Source organism: Lemur catta, chromosome 20 (genome assembly GCF_020740605.2).
Source record: "Lemur catta isolate mLemCat1 chromosome 20, mLemCat1.pri, whole genome shotgun sequence".
Classification (NCBI taxonomy): domain Eukaryota; kingdom Metazoa; phylum Chordata; class Mammalia; order Primates; family Lemuridae; genus Lemur; species Lemur catta.
This window is the reverse complement of record NC_059147.1, coordinates 7,904,804-7,924,066: the sequence shown is the minus strand read 5'-3', so window position 1 is coordinate 7,924,066 and position 19,263 is coordinate 7,904,804. Positions and strand designations below refer to the sequence as shown.

General features: G+C 38.0%; 1 non-coding gene across 1 annotated transcript; it reads right to left on the bottom strand.

Moving 5' to 3' along the window:
• Window positions 1-18,744: 18,744 nt before the first annotated feature.
• LOC123625574 lies at window positions 18,745-18,853 on the bottom strand. The gene has a single exon (XR_006730579.1). It is a non-coding gene; the product is annotated as a U6 spliceosomal RNA (small nuclear RNA).
• Window positions 18,854-19,263: the final 410 nt, after the last annotated feature.

Genomic DNA, 19,263 nt, shown 5'->3' with positions numbered 1-19,263 from the left:
TGACATGATCATCTATGTAGGAAATTCCAAGGAATCAATTTTTTAAAAAGTCCTGGAGCTATTATATTAAGCAATGATATAGCAAGGTTGTAGGATACAAGGTTGCTATATAAAACTCAACTGCTTTCCTATATACCAGCAATGAACACTTAGTATTTGAATTAAAAACACAATACCATTTACATTATCACCAAAAAAGAAAATGAAACACTTAAGTATAAATCTAATAAAATATGTACAAAATCTATTTGAAGAAAATTACAAAACTTTGATGAAAGAAATCAATGAAGATCTAAACAAATGGAGACATATTTATTATATGTGGATAGGAAGACTCCATATTGACAATGTCTGTTATCCCCAATTGATCTATAGATTCAGTGCAATCCCAATCAAAATACCAGCAAGTTATCTTATGGATGTTGATAAACAGATTCTAAAATTTTTATGGAAATGTAAAAGACTCAGTATAGTCAACAAAGTATTGAAGAAGAACAAAATTTGAGAACTGACACTAACCAACTTCAAGACTTATGATTAAGCTAGAGTAATTAAGACAGTGTGTTATTGGTGAAAGAAAAGAGACAAATATATGAATGGAACAGAGTAGAGCGCCCAGAAATAGACTTACACAAATACAGGCAACTGATCTTTGACAAAGGAGCAAAGGGAATTCAATGGAGAAAGACAGTCTTTTCAGCAAATGGTGCTGAAACAACTGCACATCTACACGCAAAAAATGAATCTAGGCACAGACCTTACACTTTTCACAAAAATTAGTTTAAAATAGGTAGGCCTAAATGTTAATTGCAATATTATAAATCTCCTACAAAATAACATACAAGAACATCTAGTTGACTGGGTTTGGCACTGGTTTCTTAGATATAATACCAACATCATGATTCATAAAATAAATTTATTAAATTGGACTCATTAAAATTAAAAACTGCTCTGCAAAAAGACACTGTCAAGAGAATGAAAAGACAAACTAGAAAATGGGATAAAATATTTGCAAATGACATATTTGATAAAGGACTGGTATCTAAAATATAAAGACCTTTTAAAATTCAACAATAAAAAAACAGCCCAATTTGAAAATGAGCAAAAGATCTTAACAGATACCTCATGAAAGAAGATATGCACATGGCAAGTAAGCATATGGGGAGATGCTTAGCACCATATTTTATTATGGAATTGAAAATTAAAATACAATGAGATACCATTACACACCTATTTATTAGACTGGTAAAAATCCAAAACACCAACACCACTGAATGCTGGTGAGGATGTGGAGCAACAGGAACTCTCATTTATTCCTGCTGGCAATACAGAATGGTACAGCCACTTTGGGAGACAGTTTGGTAGCTTCTTACAAAACTAAATACATTCTTACCATACAATCAGTAATTGCTGTTCTTGATATTTACCCAAATGAATTGAAAATATATGTCCAAAAAATCTATACACAAATATTTATACAGCTTTATTCATAATTGTCAAAACATGGAAGCAACCAATATGCCCTTCAATAATTGAATGAATAATGAAATAATGGCAAGTCCAAACAGTGCAATATTATAGTGCAATAAGAACAAATAAGCTACCAACCCAAGAAAAGACATGCAGGAACCTTGGTACATATGGCTAAGAGAAAGAAGCCAGTCTTTAAAGGTTATATATACTGTATAATTCCAAGTATGTGACATTCTGGAGAAGGTAAAACTATGGGGACAATAAAAAGATGAATGTTTGCCAGGGGCTTGGACAAAGGGTGGGAAGGAGGGTTGAATGAATGGGTGGAGCAAGGGATTTTTAGGACAGTGAAATTTTACTATATGATGCTATAAAGGTGGATACATGTAATTATACATTTATAAAAACCCATAGAATGTGCAACACCAAGAGTGGACCCTAATATAAGCTATGGACTTTAGTTCATAGTAATGTATCAATATTGGCAATATATATCAATCATTTGTAACAAATATACCACAGTGATGCAAGCTGTAAATAACAAAGGAAATTGTGCATGGGAGTGGAGAGGGGAATGAAGTGGCTGAAGGGAACTCAATGTACTTTCTCTTCAATTTTTTCAAAAACCTAAACTGCTCTAAAATGAAGTCTATTAATTTTAAAAAGCTATATAACAAGAAAATAAATAAACATTATAAAAAGATACCACAGCTAAATGGTTTTATAGGTTACTCTTTTTAAACTTTTACGGGAAGCTAATACCGTCATTAGCCAAATAATACTAGAATATGGAAAAAAGACATGTCTTCCTAATTCCTTTGAAAAATACCAAAACCAAATAAAAACTACACTGGAAAACTACGACCAAATCTTACTTATAAATGAAGATGCAAATATCTAGCACAATTTTAACAAAAAGAATACAGCTATGTCTTGAAGGAAAAAAATTTTAAGATGTCTTAGATTTTATTCTAAAAGTTTTAGAAAAGATCAATATTTAGAGACTATATTAAGGAGAATTCCATGTCAAATCTGTTGAGGAAATATGCTCTTGGCAATTCACCATGCACACTAACATATCAAACATTCTAAAATCCTGCAGTAAAGAAATCCGCTTTTGGTTTAAACCAGTTTCCCCAAACATATTTGACAAGAGAACACTGTTACTTTTATGTATCATCCATTAACATCCCACAGTAATGGTGTTCCACAAAACACACTGCTTGATGCAGACGTGCTTCTCTCCTTCACGTTGCATAAGGGGCTGTGATAGGCAGACTCATGGCCCCAAGATGCCCATGTCCCAATCCCTGTATCCTGTGAATATGTTACCTTACCTGGTGAAGGGGAATTGAGGTTGCTAATCAGCTGACTTTCAGAAAAGACAAGTATCCTGAACTATCAGGAAGGATTCAATATAATCACAAAGTTTAAAAATGGAAAACGTATGAAGATGGAAACGGGCCGAAGATGCGATGTGAGAATGACTTGACCTGCCCTTGCTGAATTTGCAGATGGATGAAGCGGCCACAAGCCAAGACATGTGGGCAGATTCTACAAGATGGAGAAGACAAGAAACAGACTCTACACTAGAGGCTCCAGAAAGGCATGCATTCCTGCTGATGCAGTAATTTCAGCCCAGTGATACCTATTTTGCACTTTAGAACTATAAGTTAATAGATTAGTGTTGCTTAGGCTGCTGAGTTTGCAGAGATTTGTTATGCCAGCTATGGAAACTAATACAGAGACTGTCCAATTGAGCTCCTCCTTTAAGAACCCCATTGCTTGTCTTTGGTCTTTTACAATGAATCCTATGAAACAAACACACTGAGGGGAAAGCAAGTTGGAATTAGTACAAAATCAAAATTTTAGAATATTTTGAGTATAATTGTCATATTCTTCACTGTGGCATAGTGCAAAGAAAACAGTATTAAATATTTGCAGTTTTAATGTTTGTGTCATCTTGGGAAAACTTCCTTTCAGGCTCTGTTTATTCTTTCATGTTTTTCTGAAGTTATTGTGAAGATTTAGAGTCAGTATTAGAAAGTACTTGAAAGCAGGGCTTTAGGGTGACCGGGTGGGGTTGAAGCCTGTGTGTGGTCCTTGAGTGCTATGAAAGCTTGGGGAACTTCCCTCCTGTTCACCCTACCTGCCTTCCCTCACTCACTCCATTCCTTTTTTTCCTTCCCTTTTTGTGCAAATTTTATCCAGGTGATACATGCATATATATCAAAGCCCAATAAATTTATTATAAACATTCAAAGAGTGAAATGCCCTTGTCTTAACCTTGTTCTATATCTTCCCAGTTCCCCTGAGCCATAGGTACCCACTGTTCTTAGTTTCCTGTGTATATTCCAGACTTGCCTTATGAAACTCAAGACAAAAAATAGAGATTCATATTTTATGCAAAAGGTAGCATTTTATATACATCATATTGCACTTTTTTTTTCACTTAAAAATTTATCTTGAGAACCTTCAGAAAAGGCAAGTATCCTGAATTTATCAGGAAAGGTTCAATGTAATCGCAAAGGTCTGCATATGGAAGTTTCCTTTATTGCTTTTATTTTTTTTCCAGTTTTATCATATTTCTATGGATGTATTATAATTTATTTAACCTATTTATGGATACAACAATGTTTCCAGTCTTTTCTATTACAAACAGTGCTAAGGTAAGTGGCCCTATACATAAGGAATTTTACATATTTGAAAATATATCAGTAGGAAAAATTCCCAGAAGTTGGATTAGGTCAGAGGGTTCGTACATTTGTAATTGACAGATATAGGCAAGTTTCTTACCTTCCCTTAGCTGTAGGTGCCTTCATTTATAAAGTAGGGATAATTATAAACATACCTCATGGAGTGGTTTTGAGGAGCAAATAATGTGCTGTGCAAAGCACTTAGAATTAAACAAATTTTACCATTTATTATTAATATTAGATGATTTAATACTGTAAATTGCAAAGTGCTTGGCATAGCTCTTTGAATACAGACTATTACTACTATCAAACTCCATAAGTGCTAACTTGGGGGTGGCAAATAAAGTAATGCTTTAATGACTCACCTAATGAACAAGTAGGAGTTCTTTGCAGTTAGCATATTTAGATGTTAGTTTTGCTGCTAACTTGCTTAAAATGTTTTTTCCTCTAAAATATGTTAAACACCTTCCCAATTATCCAGATTATGACAAATTGAGAAATAGTAGACTGCTCTAATGGCAAGTTGTCCTTCTCTATTAAAATTACTAAAGCTTCATTTCAGCTAAAACAGCTCAAATTGAAAGTTGTCCAAAGGTATCATAAGAAAGAACATAACCTAATATGTTATTAGATGATTTTCATAGCCATTACTGTGGTCAGCAGATGTGTACCTAATCCTAAAGAAGATAAATGCTCCAACTGGGAAAAAAAAATCCCAATTCAAAGAATTCAATTCTGCCATTATTAAGATTTCCATGAAATAATTTAAAAATTGGTAAAATTTGTACAAGCTACACACCTTATATACTTCTACATATTACATAGGAAGTGTCTATTGTATAACCATTTTGTTATATTCACTCAAAGATTATTATTTACGCTTAAGCTCTTCATGTGCAGGATAATTTTAGGGACCCCAAGATGGATAAAACCACATACACAAAATAATAAACATCTAGCTATAATTAGCACTTTAAAAAACTTTGAATTGAGAGATTTTATTTGAATGTCACAAAATATGGCATTTTGAAATAATACTAGACCAGGATTTAGAGGCCTCTTTGGTATTCAGCTCTGATTGCAAAGAACAGAAACAAACAGTATTGATAGGTTACGAAGGCATCTCATGAAGATCAAAGGCAGAAATTACAGTCTACTTTCATGAGGGTTTGTAAACACAGTAGCTCCAATCTGCAGGTTGGATGGTCCCTACCCTCTGCTGCCTTGAACAGCTTCTCTCAATATAACAGGATTTAACTAGATTACTTTGATATAATTGCTACTCCAAAAAGCTATCTTCCTAACTACATGCAGCTTCTTCTACAATTTAAAGGAAAAAACTCTTTAAAAACTTCAGCACCAACAGAATTGTATAACGGAAAGAATATCAGACTAGACAGTAGTAAGTAATCCAGTGATCCTAGCCTATCTCAACCATGGTCTTGTTATATTAGTAGGAAAATACCATGTTAAGTACTCTGACCCTTAGTCTTACTGTCCTGCCACATTTGCAAGAATAATTATTCTTCAAATCTATCTCAAATATGCCTCTTCTCTCTCCCAAGTACTGGAGCTTTAGACTTATCTTGTCAGTTGTAATTTCAGCCTTGTTTCTCTCTCTGGCCTGAGCTTGCTGCTGGAGGAGTGTGGTCAATAGACTGGAAGAGTGAAGATTCAAACATGTTTGCATTTTTTAAATCTAAATAATAAGCTTTATGATGACACCTTGGATAGAGGTGTGTAATACAGCAGAAGGAATTCAGTGGGTGGTGAGTTGGAACATTCACTTTTCCACACATTGAAGCCAAATTTCTTATGTAAAACCTAAGTTGACTTGTCTAAGACTCAGCAAGGAGGCCTTGGCTAGATTTGGTAATCATCAGAGTGTAGGAGAGGTGGTAAAGCCATGGGAGTGAATGAAATACCCAGGGAGAGCATATACTGAAAAAAGAAAATACAAGCAAATAATTTGATAGATGTCTTACAAATGGTCCCCTTCTGTCCCCTCCCCCCAAACAAACAAACAAACAAACAAGTCCAGCCACACAAAACCAGAGCCTGGAACAATGGTTTCCATGCAGTTAGTTTATCTGGGGAAGGAACACTGCTCAAGGAGCAGGAGTCAGACACTGTAGGAGTAGGAGAAAGGAGGAAAAGCTAATTAAAAATGGTCAACAGGCTGTTCACGACTGTGGGCAACTGGAGCTGGATTCCTCGGAGCCGAGGAGCTGTGAGCAATGCACCTCAGAGGGGAGGGGTATCTTTCCACCAGCTTCTGTCCCCCACTGGGTAAGGGCTGCCCCATGGAATGTTAACTCCCTCATACTTTCAGGTTTTCCGGAGTCAGAATGACTCAGCAAGTTTCTGCTGACATCCTACACAGTGATGGCAGAGAAGCCCTGGGGTTCTCCTTCATTTGTTCATTCATTGATTTCGTTGCTTTTCATTGAATATACTCTTATTTTAAATGTCCATGTGCCAGACACTAGGAAGTGGTTAAAGGTTAGAGGTTCTTTCTTTGATATCCAATAGGGCTGGGTCAACATTGACATAGAGAAATTCGAGGGGGTGGAAGAGGTGAAGAACTTCACATCTGGTGGCCATCAACCCAGCTTTTATATTCACACATACCCTGAACCTCCTTTCCATGTTGCCCTCCACCCTTAATTACTTTCAGCTATTCCTGTTAAAGGCGGTGGCGGGGGTGGAGGGGTGAGAAGAGTGGGGAGATGGGGGGAATGTTTGGGTTGAGTTTTAAAAGTGGTTTGGCTAAGGCCAGCTGGTTTCCAGTAATGATTAATAAGTCTCTTGCATGTTTGTCATAGTTTGTCTCTGTGTCTTGATTATTGCACTCTTTGCATATCATCTTGGAAGGCCTGCCTCAGGGTTCCCTGGACGACTCCATTCCAGTGCAAAGTTCCCGTGATTGAATTCATGCAAGTAAAATGAACACTTGGTGCAATTCAAGCAAAAGAACTATTATTTATCGGCTTTTTACTATGTGCCAGGCTGTTGTTAACTGTTGTTCTAAGTGCCTTACTTGGACTATTTCATTTACTTTTTATGACAGACTCCTGAGCAAGGTCAATTTGCTGAGCCGGCCCACAGCTTCTGTAAAGACATGCAGGGTAAACCTCATGCCCAGCCCCTAACCATAGAAGATTTGACCAAGGACCAGGTTATCTCTCCCAGCAGTTGAACTGGGAGGCTTAGAGGCCTTTGCAAATGGAAGGAGGATCTGGGCTGCACAGACTGTAGAACCAGGGCTGGCGGCCGGGAGCCAGGTCAGGCCATTTTTAAGCAGGGACTGGTGGGTGAGAGGGAGAGAGGAAACCAAAAGGCATCCTGGGAGACAGAGGGAGATTCTTCTATTACTAAGAATTTTCAAATTTTTGTGAAATCTGGCTGCACTTACAGCTTTTGGATTATAAGTGGTTCCCTCGTATACATTCCATTTGAGCTAGCTCGAGCGGGTTTCTGTTCTTCCCAGCTTTTATTGGAACTCAAGCCCTCATTATCCGAACTCCAGTTGCATTCATCAGTGTTTCACATATATAGTATTGTCAGGAGAAAGATAGCTTTGTCTAGTGGGAATGGCTAAGAGCTAAGGGTCAAGTGATGAGTTTTAGTTACAGTACTACTGCTTACTTGCTGTGTAACCTTGGGCAAAATACCCTCTCTGGGCTTCAGTTTCCTGATCTATAAAATGCGGATAATATTACTTGCCATCTCTATTTCACAGAAAGAAGGTAATATATTTTAAAGTGTTTTAAAAGTTTACAAAACAATATATAAAAGCAAATAATCTGTATTACATTTGGCAAAAATAAAAATATTCATTTTATGGCCCTTTACACAAGGAATATTTCTAAGAGCTGATCTGGCAATTCAGTTCCAGCAGAAGTTCTCAGAAGTGCTCTGGCTGGGGTGGGATCAAGGGGCCACATGCCGTTTTCTAAAATTCTGTGACCTCATGCCTTGTCTCTGCAACCAGAGTCTAAGGTCACTGAGAACAGGAACTCTGTACTATGTGTATCTGCTACTTCCTCAGGATCAAGCACAATGTAGATGTTTGTAAATATGTGTCGAGGGAATATCTGACTAAAAGGAAAGATAGATGCTGTTCTAGGAAACCTCGCCTTCTGTAGAAATTGAAGATGAATTTTAAGTTCTCTGTGACTGTTCTTATTCTAAGGAAACAATAGGAAAAAGCAGTCTGTGAGTACACACACATACCGTATGCATGCGTATGTCTTTCATAGATGCTTTCCTACTGGAGCAATGCAAATAGTCGTGTTGCTAATCCTTCCAGCTGGGTGACAGTCTATTTTAAAGTCTCGATGTTTGTATGTTCACTAGTGTGAGTATATTTAGGACACCCTGCACAATACTGCTAAGTAGAAAATCTTTCCCAGAGTTGTCTTGGAGAGAAATGTTCACTTTCTCAAGATTTCAATATTTGCTCAGTCTACATTTATTTGTAAGCCTTACAGAAAAGGTAGAAGAAGCTAAGTTTGGGGTTGATGTCTAATATTTCCTTAAAAGGCTAACAACACTTTACGTTGTCTGATAATCATGTAGAAGTATATTAAGATTCTACCAACTTCCTCCAACCATCACTGAGTTGAAAATGTGTTTTTCATAAACATTTCTGTTGCTTATTCTTATCTGACTTACTGGCTCTGTCAAACATGTTTTTATAGTCAACGAAGAAGGAAAAATCCACATTACAGAGAATACAGTATATTCTAGATCTCATGCAGTAAGTAGGGTCATCCCTGTTTTTACATATATAGATATATATACATACACACTTATGTATACTTATATATACATACAGATACATACATACATAAAGAAATATAAGTTCCATGAGGTTAGCTCACACCACTAGGTAGTAGTAGCACAGCAATGTTCTAGCATAACTCTGAATGTTTGTCATTCAATCATTTTATATCCTATTTATATGCTAGAAAAATTAAATGATATGGAAAAAGTATTTCAATATCTGGAAAGTCAGAAATTTAATGTTAGATTAGTCAAAGAAACAGAAATCTAAATATAGAAATGCCCAAATCTTCATCTGTCTCTCGATGAAGATGGATCACCTGTGCAAACATGAGCTCTCTGTCATTAGAGATGTTTGGGCTATGCCTGAAAAATCATCTGTTAGAGATAGTTAATATTTTTGGGAAGAGCAGAAGATGGTCTTGATTTCTGTTGATGGTCATTCCCAATTTGGATTCTGGAACCAGACTGAATTTATTGGAGACTTACTATAATACCTGTGGGGAATAATGCTGAACCTGGAAGTAGTCTATTTTCCAGAACAGGGGTCGGCAATCTATGTCTATGGGCCAAATCTGGCCTGTCACCGGATTTTGCAAATAAAGTTTTATTAGAATGCAGCCATGCACATTTATTTAATTATTGTCTATGGGTGCTTTTGCACTATAAGAGCAGAGCTGATTAGTTATGACAGAGATCATCTGGCTCAGAAAGCTTGAAGCACTTACTATCTGGCCCTTTATAGAAAATGTTTGCCAATCCCTGTAAGAAGTAGGTGGGAAAGTACGCTTCTCAGAGCATACTTATCTGTTGGAGTTATTAGGTGTATTTGAACTTCTGCACATATTTAATTTTTATCATATTTATTTTTTAGCTTTTGAACATTTCTATGACTTAGTTTCTTCATCTCTAGAGTGAAAATATTGTTAATATTAACTTCATTGAGTTGTGGTGAGGATTGAAAATGAATATTTCGCTTAGCTTAAACCTGAACGCATAACCACTGCACTGAACCACACTGGAGCAAAATCGAGGAAGAGGAGGTGGAGGAAGGCTGGGAGGTAAAGGGAGACTTGTTGCAGAAGGTGTGACTGGAGTTGTATTTTTGAAGAGATGGGTTCAAATACTGGTGGGGACACTGTGATCTCTTCGTTATGAGGCTAAGCCAATCTCTGATTCTTCTAGCAAGAAAGTCCTGGCAGCCTTACCTTACACTCCACCATGTTTTGAAAGGCCAGAGAGATTTTTGCCTGCTAGTTATTTATTTGACCCAGAAAAGTAAGTGCTTCTCTAATTTCAATCTGTGCTTTCTATCACTAAGATAAACTAGTAATGATTTACCCATAAGATGCAATTACAGTGCCTGCTGAGGTCAATATTCAATCAGTGATTCCATTCTGAGTGCTGCTTTGATCAGCTGGTCAAAAATTTCCTTTCTTTAGGTGCTTTGTAAACCATGATTGATTGAGAGGTGTAGGGGCTTAAGATTGGGATATTATTTCATTTTTAGTCCAACTTGAGAGCAGCACTTCAAAGTCTGGCCAAATGTGACAGAGTCTCCCTTGGGAAACTCCTGCCCACCCTGAGACCAGAGTTGACAGTTGTTCCTATTCCTCCCACCACCTCCTTCCCTTCCCCAAATAAAGCACATAAAGGTCAAACTCCAAAGAATAGTAAATAAAGCAGACTGTTCTGAAGGTTTTGCGGGGAGATCAGAAAGTCACATTAATCACTCTGTATCAAAAACAATATTAGTATTTTTTCATTTATTAAACATTTTTCAGTTCTTTCCTAGTCTCTTTCTTTTTTTTTTTTTTTTTTTTTTTTGAGACAGAGTCTCACTTTGTTGCCCAGGCTAGAGTGAGTGCCGTGGCATCAGCCTAGCTCACAGCAACCTCAGACTCCTGGGCTTAAGCGATCCTACTGCCTCAGCCTCCCGAGTAGCTGGGACTACAGGCATGAGCCACCATGCCCGGCTAATTTTTTTGTATATATATTTTTAGTTGGCCAGATAATTTCTTTCTATTTTTGGTAGAGACGGGGTCTCACTCTTGCTCAGGCTGGTCTCGAACTCCTGACCTCGAGCGATCCACCCGCCTCGGCCTCCCAGAGCTAGGATTACAGGCGTGAGCCACCGCGCCCGGCCCCTAGTCTCTTTCTATCTGCTTGGTTGCCTTTTTTTCTTTCCTCATAGCCTTTTAGACTCTCCTCTGTCAACTAGAACAACTCAGCACCTCCTTCACTTGGGAAATCTTGCTCAAAATAAACAAAGCCCTTGTAGATAACTAAGCAAGGCTGTTGACTGTTCCTCAGACATGCTTTGTGGGAGTGCTGAGCCAGGTCACCACACTAGCAGATCTGTTGATTTATAGGAAGATAGAAAAGTTTGGGTGAGAATAAATATACATAAAATTTTGAAACTTCATCCCAGGGACCCAAAATGATTGTACTTCAGTGGATCTTGGGGTTGGCTTGGGTAGTAATCAAAGTAAAATGCTTGACGATTTGTGGCCCACCCCTCTCCCTGCCCCAGTGTCTCTCTCTCCTTCCAACTGAACTTATCTGCAAGTCTAATGTAAGCTTAGTTCAAAGGTAGAATTTTCATCTTAGTTTTGATATGAATTCATATTTACTTAAGATTTATAATCAGAGGCTGTAAGTAGCTGGTGGCAACTCTTCCGTGCAGCTAAGATTTTATTATTTTATGTTTAAAATTTAAATCTTTAATCCTTCTGGATTTTAGTTTTATAATGCAGCAGTATATCTTAAATTTAAAACATCCATAGCTTTTCTCCCAGGAATCTCTCTTATAGGAATCTATCCTAATGAAATAACAGCCAGAGTGTAATAAACAAGGATATTTACCACATTATTTGTTAAGGCAAAAATAAAACAAAGCACATATGGATGTCCATCAATAAGGGAAACATTGAATGAAGTATTACATAATCCTATTATGGAATATTAAATGTTTCCTAAAATGGGTAAGTCAAATCTCTGCCTATTGACCTAAAGGACTGTCAACAATGCATTTCCACGTGAGAAAGGCACCAAGTGACAATAACAACTCCAAATCCTTTATATCAGTGTTTATTTTTTTTAAAATGTACAAAGATGTGACTAGAAAAACACCAGACTTGTATATGGTTTACTTCTGTGGGAGATAGAGGTAGGATTAACATTTTCTTTATTTGGTTTTGTATTATTTTCCTGGTTTTAATGGTAGTGGACACATGACAATTTTGTAACTTGATAAAAGATTTCATTTGACAAAAAAGTCTTAAAAAATAAAATAAGTAAACCAGTACAAATATTATTTCTCTCCTTGGAAAACTTGGTGTCAGATTCTTTGGGAGCTGCACATGTGTGCCGAGAATGGTCTTGTGTGGTGGTCTGCCCATAGCCAACATGGGTGACAGCTGAGGCAAGACAGAGGAGCTGAGGTCTGAATTGGTGACAGGAGAATCCTAGAGTGATTAGTATTGGATTATAGTGACTTTACCTTTATTCTTTCCAATAATAAAGTCCTGCTTTATTAACAATAAATGAGTTCCACTTGCACTCACTTCCCTGGTATCACTTAACCCACTGAGTGTTAAGATGGCTCCAACCCAGCAATTTCACAGCAAATGTTTAACCTTTTTTCTGCTGACTTCTGGATTTAAGTTATTGCTATACCTGTCAGAAATTTTTTAAAAAGGGATCAGACCTGGAGGGCCTAAGACTTAGGTTTCAGCTGAACGCCCTGGTGCCATTTATGTGACCTTGGATAAATAACGGCCAGTCTCAGATTCATCTGCTACACGATGGGGACAGGAATGTCCCTGCAGCAGATCACACCGAGGATAGTTGTTAGGATGCTTAAATGAAGGATGAGGGTTGCAAAAATACTTTATAGTTTCTACAGATTCTTAATACTATAAACTATCTCATTTCTCTGATAATTTCTCAGAAAAATTCTCAATTTCTATGATTACCTTCCTTTTGAAAAATAAAGGTTATTTCCTTCCTGTGTGAGGGTCCCAGTAGAAAATAATGTTGGCTTTCTGGTCTTTCTGCCTGTAGTGCTTGTGTAAGAGGGCAGAGTTCAGGACGGCTGGTGTCAGAGAAAACTCTGTAGACCCACAGAAGAGAATTTCAGGGTTTTTCCCACTGGGCAAGGACGAGGTATCCCCATGATTTCCTCCATTATTAGTCAACAAGCCTACAGTTAAAAACAAAACTGCTAACTCATGGGCTCTGACATTATTTTTGTGGTTGCTGTTGTCCACTGAGTAAAAGCAAGAAAATAATCCCTTTCTGTAGTCCTTTCAATGTTTACTTAGATGCAGAATCTGTTGTTTTTTCTTTGTTCCATCTTAGGTTAAGCATCCTAGTTTATACAATTGCTCCATCTTTAAAGATAGAGCCAGAAGCATTGTCCTAATAGCTGGACTGACCTACATGTGAAGATGGGTATTTTCAAAAGCACAGGTGCATTATCACAACCTATTAATAATCAACAGTAAGCTATTATCTACAGGTAACTAATTACTTGTACATGCATTCTCTTCTTTAATCCTCAAAACAGAGGCTTGGAGGGAGCAACCAATTTGCCCAAGGTCACATTGTTAGTGAGTGAGAGAGTCTGGACCTCCCTCATTATTATTAGATGAACAACCTAAACTATTAATATTTTAACACAGAGTTACAGGAGTGATCACTTTGACTGAATTAACAATTTCTATCAAACAGACTCAAGGGACAACTAGCTTGACCAATTTCTATCCTGTGTAACCCAAGGAGACTTCTTTTATCTGGGACTTCTCCAATGATCTAATAGGCATTCCAGCTGTTACTCAAACTTAGTCATCCACGGAACTCTTGAAGACCATTTCAGGAGAGTAGGTTTTAAAAAACATCCTTCAGGGAAAGCTGCTCCGGCTAGCATCAGACTCTTGTATCAGGACTGATACTCTCTTTCTCTCTCCCTCCCTCAATTCTAGAGACACTTGCTTAGCTCTGGTAACAGGCAGCATTTAAATATAGCTTCTCCTTTGGGTGCATACATTATTGATGCATTTTAGTTGTAAAGAAATGGGAATTACCAAGTGTCCTTTGTGCTTGCGATCTGGTGTTCTTTTGTCAAAAAGCGCTGAGGCGCTAACCCCTCTCATGTTCACATTGTAGTTTTCATAACAAAGCATATTTATTGTCTTCCATCCAGATTTTGAGCTCTGTGCAGTTTTTGGCATTTGCCATTCTGAGGAGGAGCAGAAGAGAATGGTGCTGCCCTGGTGTACCTGAAAAAGGTTTCTAGAAATGACCAGACCTGTCTCCCCGTAGCCTTGTGTGTCTCCAGTGGAGTTTTCAGTGCAAATTCTCATCAAGGATGGTGTAGAGACTGCTTACTGACTGGATATTAATTTTCTCCCCATGGAAAAAGGGAGCCGGGAGATGGATCACTGGGTGTTTACCTTACACAGAGACTGTTGTTTGCATTCATCTATCTTCCATTCACTCTCCCTTCAGAAAGACATTAAGGGTAAACCCCACTCTTCTGACTGCAAGTATCACTAGTGACAGCTTTGCAAGTAGCCTTAACAGCTTGTCAGGAAACTAATCAATGTAGCCTTTCACAAAGGAATCTGCTTGATCAATATCACCAAGCAAGCCCAGACCTAACAAACAGATCACATAAAGGTTTTCATGATCAATAGAAGTTATACAGAAAATAAATTATTGGGTATATTTCAATGAAGTCATTATAAATGCCTCCTGCTGATAGCTCTTTCTCTGGGAGCTATAGTAATATACCAAAAGTGATAGAAGAGACAGTGTATGCCCTGTCAGACAGACCCTTAGAGACATGTTCTTAACACTGGACATACATACACAATTAGTTTAGATGTAACTGGTTTTGAAGGAAAACTAGTTTCAGTATTTGTCATCCTAATTTTTTCCCACTATGTAGATTGTAAATTTTTTGATGGATGGGGTTATTTTGGTGTCTCAGTACCATGGACAGGGCATTTAATAGGATAGGTGTGTCAGTACATTCTTGCTGAGTTAACCATCCTCCCCGATACTTCCCCAGGGACTAGTGTTAACACCAGGAGGTCATCCCTGTCATTTCCACCCTCTGCCTTTTCCCCCAGACTCCTTGGGGAAACCCCAATTCTAAATATTGTAAGCTTTCCTGATAAAAAGTCTGGAAGTATAGACATTAGGAGATACTGAAATCCCTAGAAATAAAATTTAAGGCACAGCTGTACCACAATTATACACTGAGACATTACTCAACTGTTTTCCTCCTGGTGTTTTATGTCTTTACTACCTGTCTTGCTTCATAACAAATTAAGACAACTTAGTCACTTAAAATAACTACTATTTTACTTACTTGTGGTCTGTGGTCAGCAATTTGAGCTGGATTTAGCAGTGGGATTTTCTGCTGGTCTTGCCTGGGGTCATTCATGTGTCTTTAGTGATTTTGTGGCTCACCTAGGCTGAAGCCCAAGATGACATCACCCATTTTAGGCAATTGGCGCTGGCCCTCAGCTGGGCCTCTTTCTTCATGTGTTCTCTCTTCTCCAGGGTGGTTAGCCTGGAGTTCTTTCACATCATGGTACTGCATTCTAAAAGGATAAAACTGAAAGATGCAAGAAATTTTAATGTCTATCCTTAAAACTCATGTGATATCAATTCCTCTACTTTCTCTTGGTCAAAGTAAAACATAGGGTCAGCCCAGATTCAAGAGAAGGGGAAATACACCCCACCTCTTGTTGAGGGAGCAGCAAAGTCACATTGCAAAGGAGCAGAGAAAATGGATGGGAAGGATTAATGCAGCCATCTTCACAAAAAGAATCTACCACAACTTTGTTCTGTTCTCCCCCTGCCCACCCAACACACATCACCCCACCTCATTCGAGAAGCTAGGTGTTCTCTTCTCCAAAAGGGGCCACACCAGAGAGGAGATAAAGAGTGGGTCTCTTCCAGATTTTTATATTTTAAAGGAATATATATATATATATATATATATTAATGGTACTGTAGAAGGAAGAAATATTTTGAGTCAGATTCTCCATAGACTAGATAAAATTTCCTTGAGCCGGGAATGAAGGTTAAGGTCAAGGAAGATGCAGAGGGAAAGATTCAGATAACTAAGGGGAGTCCTGAGACAGAAATGGTCAAGCCCCAATGTCATGAAAGAAGCAAAATAAATCCCACAATACCAAGCATGTCTCTGAAACAGCCTGAGAGCCACCCATCCTGAAGGAGCCATGAATCAAAGGGAAAATGGAGACCTATGTGAAACAATGGCCAAAGAGCAGAAGGCAGGTGATGTCTTAGAGGATATCTGAATACATAGGAGATACAGAGAACCAAATGCCTTTCCTCCCACTTCCTTTCAATGCTGCCAATACCTTCAAATCACTTTCTCCCAGTCAACCCCTAGAACCTTCCCTGGGGAAGGTTAGCTGAGCACCAAGTTGGCTGAGTGGGGAATATTCCCACTACCTTAGTGAAATAGCAACTTGATGTCTGCAAATCTTGGTTAATTCTATGATCACATCTCCTCAAACTGTGCTGTTGAAGGTTCTGATCAAACATCCCAGTGGAATTCTTGGTAAAGACCAATAAAAAGAGCGCCTTTGGGAAGGAAACTTATTTAATGGTCTTTTAAGAACTTGGAATTTGTGTTTATTCTTTCCATTTAATTGAAGAAGGATGAGAACCCAAACATGAATTTCCCCTATACATGACTGTGGAGCAGATAGCATTCGCCTGTGACATCTAGTCCAGCAGTTCAGTTCAACATGTTTTCTCCACACTCACATTCTCAAATGGAACAAATATTTCTGAGCACCTATTATGATCTAGGTGTTGTGGAAGATACAACAGTGAGCAGAAAACAAACTTGGTCTTTGCCCTTTTGGAGTTTAGAATGTCGAAGAAGGGCTCCTTAAAGGAATACCTTTATAAGTTCCATTCTTGGAGACAACTGTATGGTCCTAAGTGGTTCTGCACAACTGCTGCAAGGAAGGTACCACAGAGTCACCATAAGGGAACCATCAGAACCTCCCTGACCCTGACCTTCTCTGGGACAAACCAGATCAAACTGGCTCACATCTGGCAAATACTTTCTATAGCCATAAAAGAAAACACAATTAATTACCACTATTTACTATGGTCAAACACTGTGCTATAAAATTTACCTGTATTATATTTCTTAATCTCTTCAACACACCTGACCAATTTCCCTCAATTCTGTGCTCCACCTGCAAGAGTCCACTTGGAAATTACCTGTAATGAATATTTCCTTTTTTCCCTTCATCTTAAAATAAGCAAACACAATTTTGCTAGTCCTGATAACATTCCTTCAAAACCTTATTGTCTCCTCCTAGATGTAATAAAAGCTGATCTGATAAACTCAGCCTATGTAACAATGGGTAATTATGATTCAATGGTGAAAACAATTATGCTTTTATACTTTATAGGAAATTAAAGCATGCATACTATCATGAACAGAAACAGTAATACCACAGAGATTTGAGAATTTAGTATCGATTCACCAGTGTATTTTTTATGAGCCATGCTTAACGCCACTCCAAATGTGATGAAAACTTACTTATAACTTTCCTTGCTTTTATAACTTTCAGAGAAACCTGTCAGTTAGCTGGAAAAGGAGGGTGCACTGACATTTGTGAATGAGCACACAGCCTTCTCTCATTGATCATTTCTCCTCTAAGCATCCTCTGGGAGATATGAGTATATAATTCTGGGGGCAAAAATCTTTTTTCTGACAATGAACAATCTGTAGTTATATCCTGGATAAGCCCAGCCAGATTCAAAGATTGGTTAGATGTCAGACAAGAGCTTGGAGGGCAACTTGGAATTTCTCAGGGATGTAGTATATCCCTTAGATCTCAAACAAAACAATAAAAGTAAAAAAAAAAATTCTATTAATCTGTTTGCTTGTCATCAGAAAAGCAATCTTTGAAAGTTTACAATATTTTGATTTTTCAAATAGTAAATGAAGAAGAGAAGTCCTTGAAAGTTAAAGTTTAAAGATTTGTGTGCCATTAGCTTGGGGGTAGACACCTGGGGGAAAGGCTTTCTCCTGCTGAGGTTGTTTGGTTTTTATTTCTGTTGGCACTGAATGGCTAAATGCAGTCAAGAACTAACTCTGAGGCTGGCAATGAGAAAGCAATGAATGTTCTTAGGGGATTTTAGTTTCCCTCCCCCCAAACAGTCTTAAATGCCTTACAAGCTCTCTACAATATTTCTAGGACATTAAGTACCTTGAAAAACTGATAGGCTGAACTCTCCTACTTACATATCATATGACGGGACACAATTCTGAAAACAGTCAAGCCTGAATCTGGATGAATGGCCAAAATCAAGGCTGCGATGAATCTCAGGCTGCACAAGGCTTTCTAGTGACACATGCATGGGTTCTAATTCCAGCTACCCCTCTTTCTGGCTACTTGACCTAAGACAGATCACTGGCCTTTTCGTATTGATTTTTCCTTTCTGGAAAATAAGAACAATAATGGTGCTTACCTTACAGAATTATTGTGGGTGTAATAATGGCTTCTATGGAGGGAGTTTTCTTAGCAAGATGGTAGGAGTTTTCTACTATCATCTCTCTATGGAAAGATTAATTTTGACAATCATCTATGGGCAAAACCACCTTTATGGGAGTCTAAGAGTCCAGTGGAGAAGTTTCAGCACATCATTGGACCAAAAATTTCAAGAATATGTGTATTTTTTAAACATTTATTTTAAGTTTCTAAAAAAAATACTGTTTTTTATGGAACGCTTCATGAATTTGCATGTCATCCTTGTGCAGGGGCCATGCTAATCTTCTCTGTATTGTTCCAATTTTTTGGTATATGTGCTGCTGAAGTGAGCACAAGAATATGTGTATTTAAGAGGATAAAAAGAACAATTTCACTTTATCTGTGTCACCTTTCCCTTAAAGTGGTATAGCTCAGTGCCAAGAGAGACCTCCTTGGCCCACAGTTACTCCCATGAAGGAAAGTCAGAGTCCAGTGAATGAGTGTCTAGCTTACCTGGCAGTGCAAGACTCTGCCCCAAAGACCCAGTTCTTTCTTGCCCAATTTAGAATAGCGAGGGGATTAACCTAGCTAAGTGGTTGGGAGAAGCTAACAGCAGAGAGGTAGGGACTCAATGTAACCAGAGATTAGAACTCAACAAAGGGCTGTGGATTTTACTAACTGCTTCACAGACTCTATCAGGGAGCTTACCTGTGAGTTTTTTGGGATGCCTTGCCTGCTGACACCCCCAACTGGTTCACAGGTAT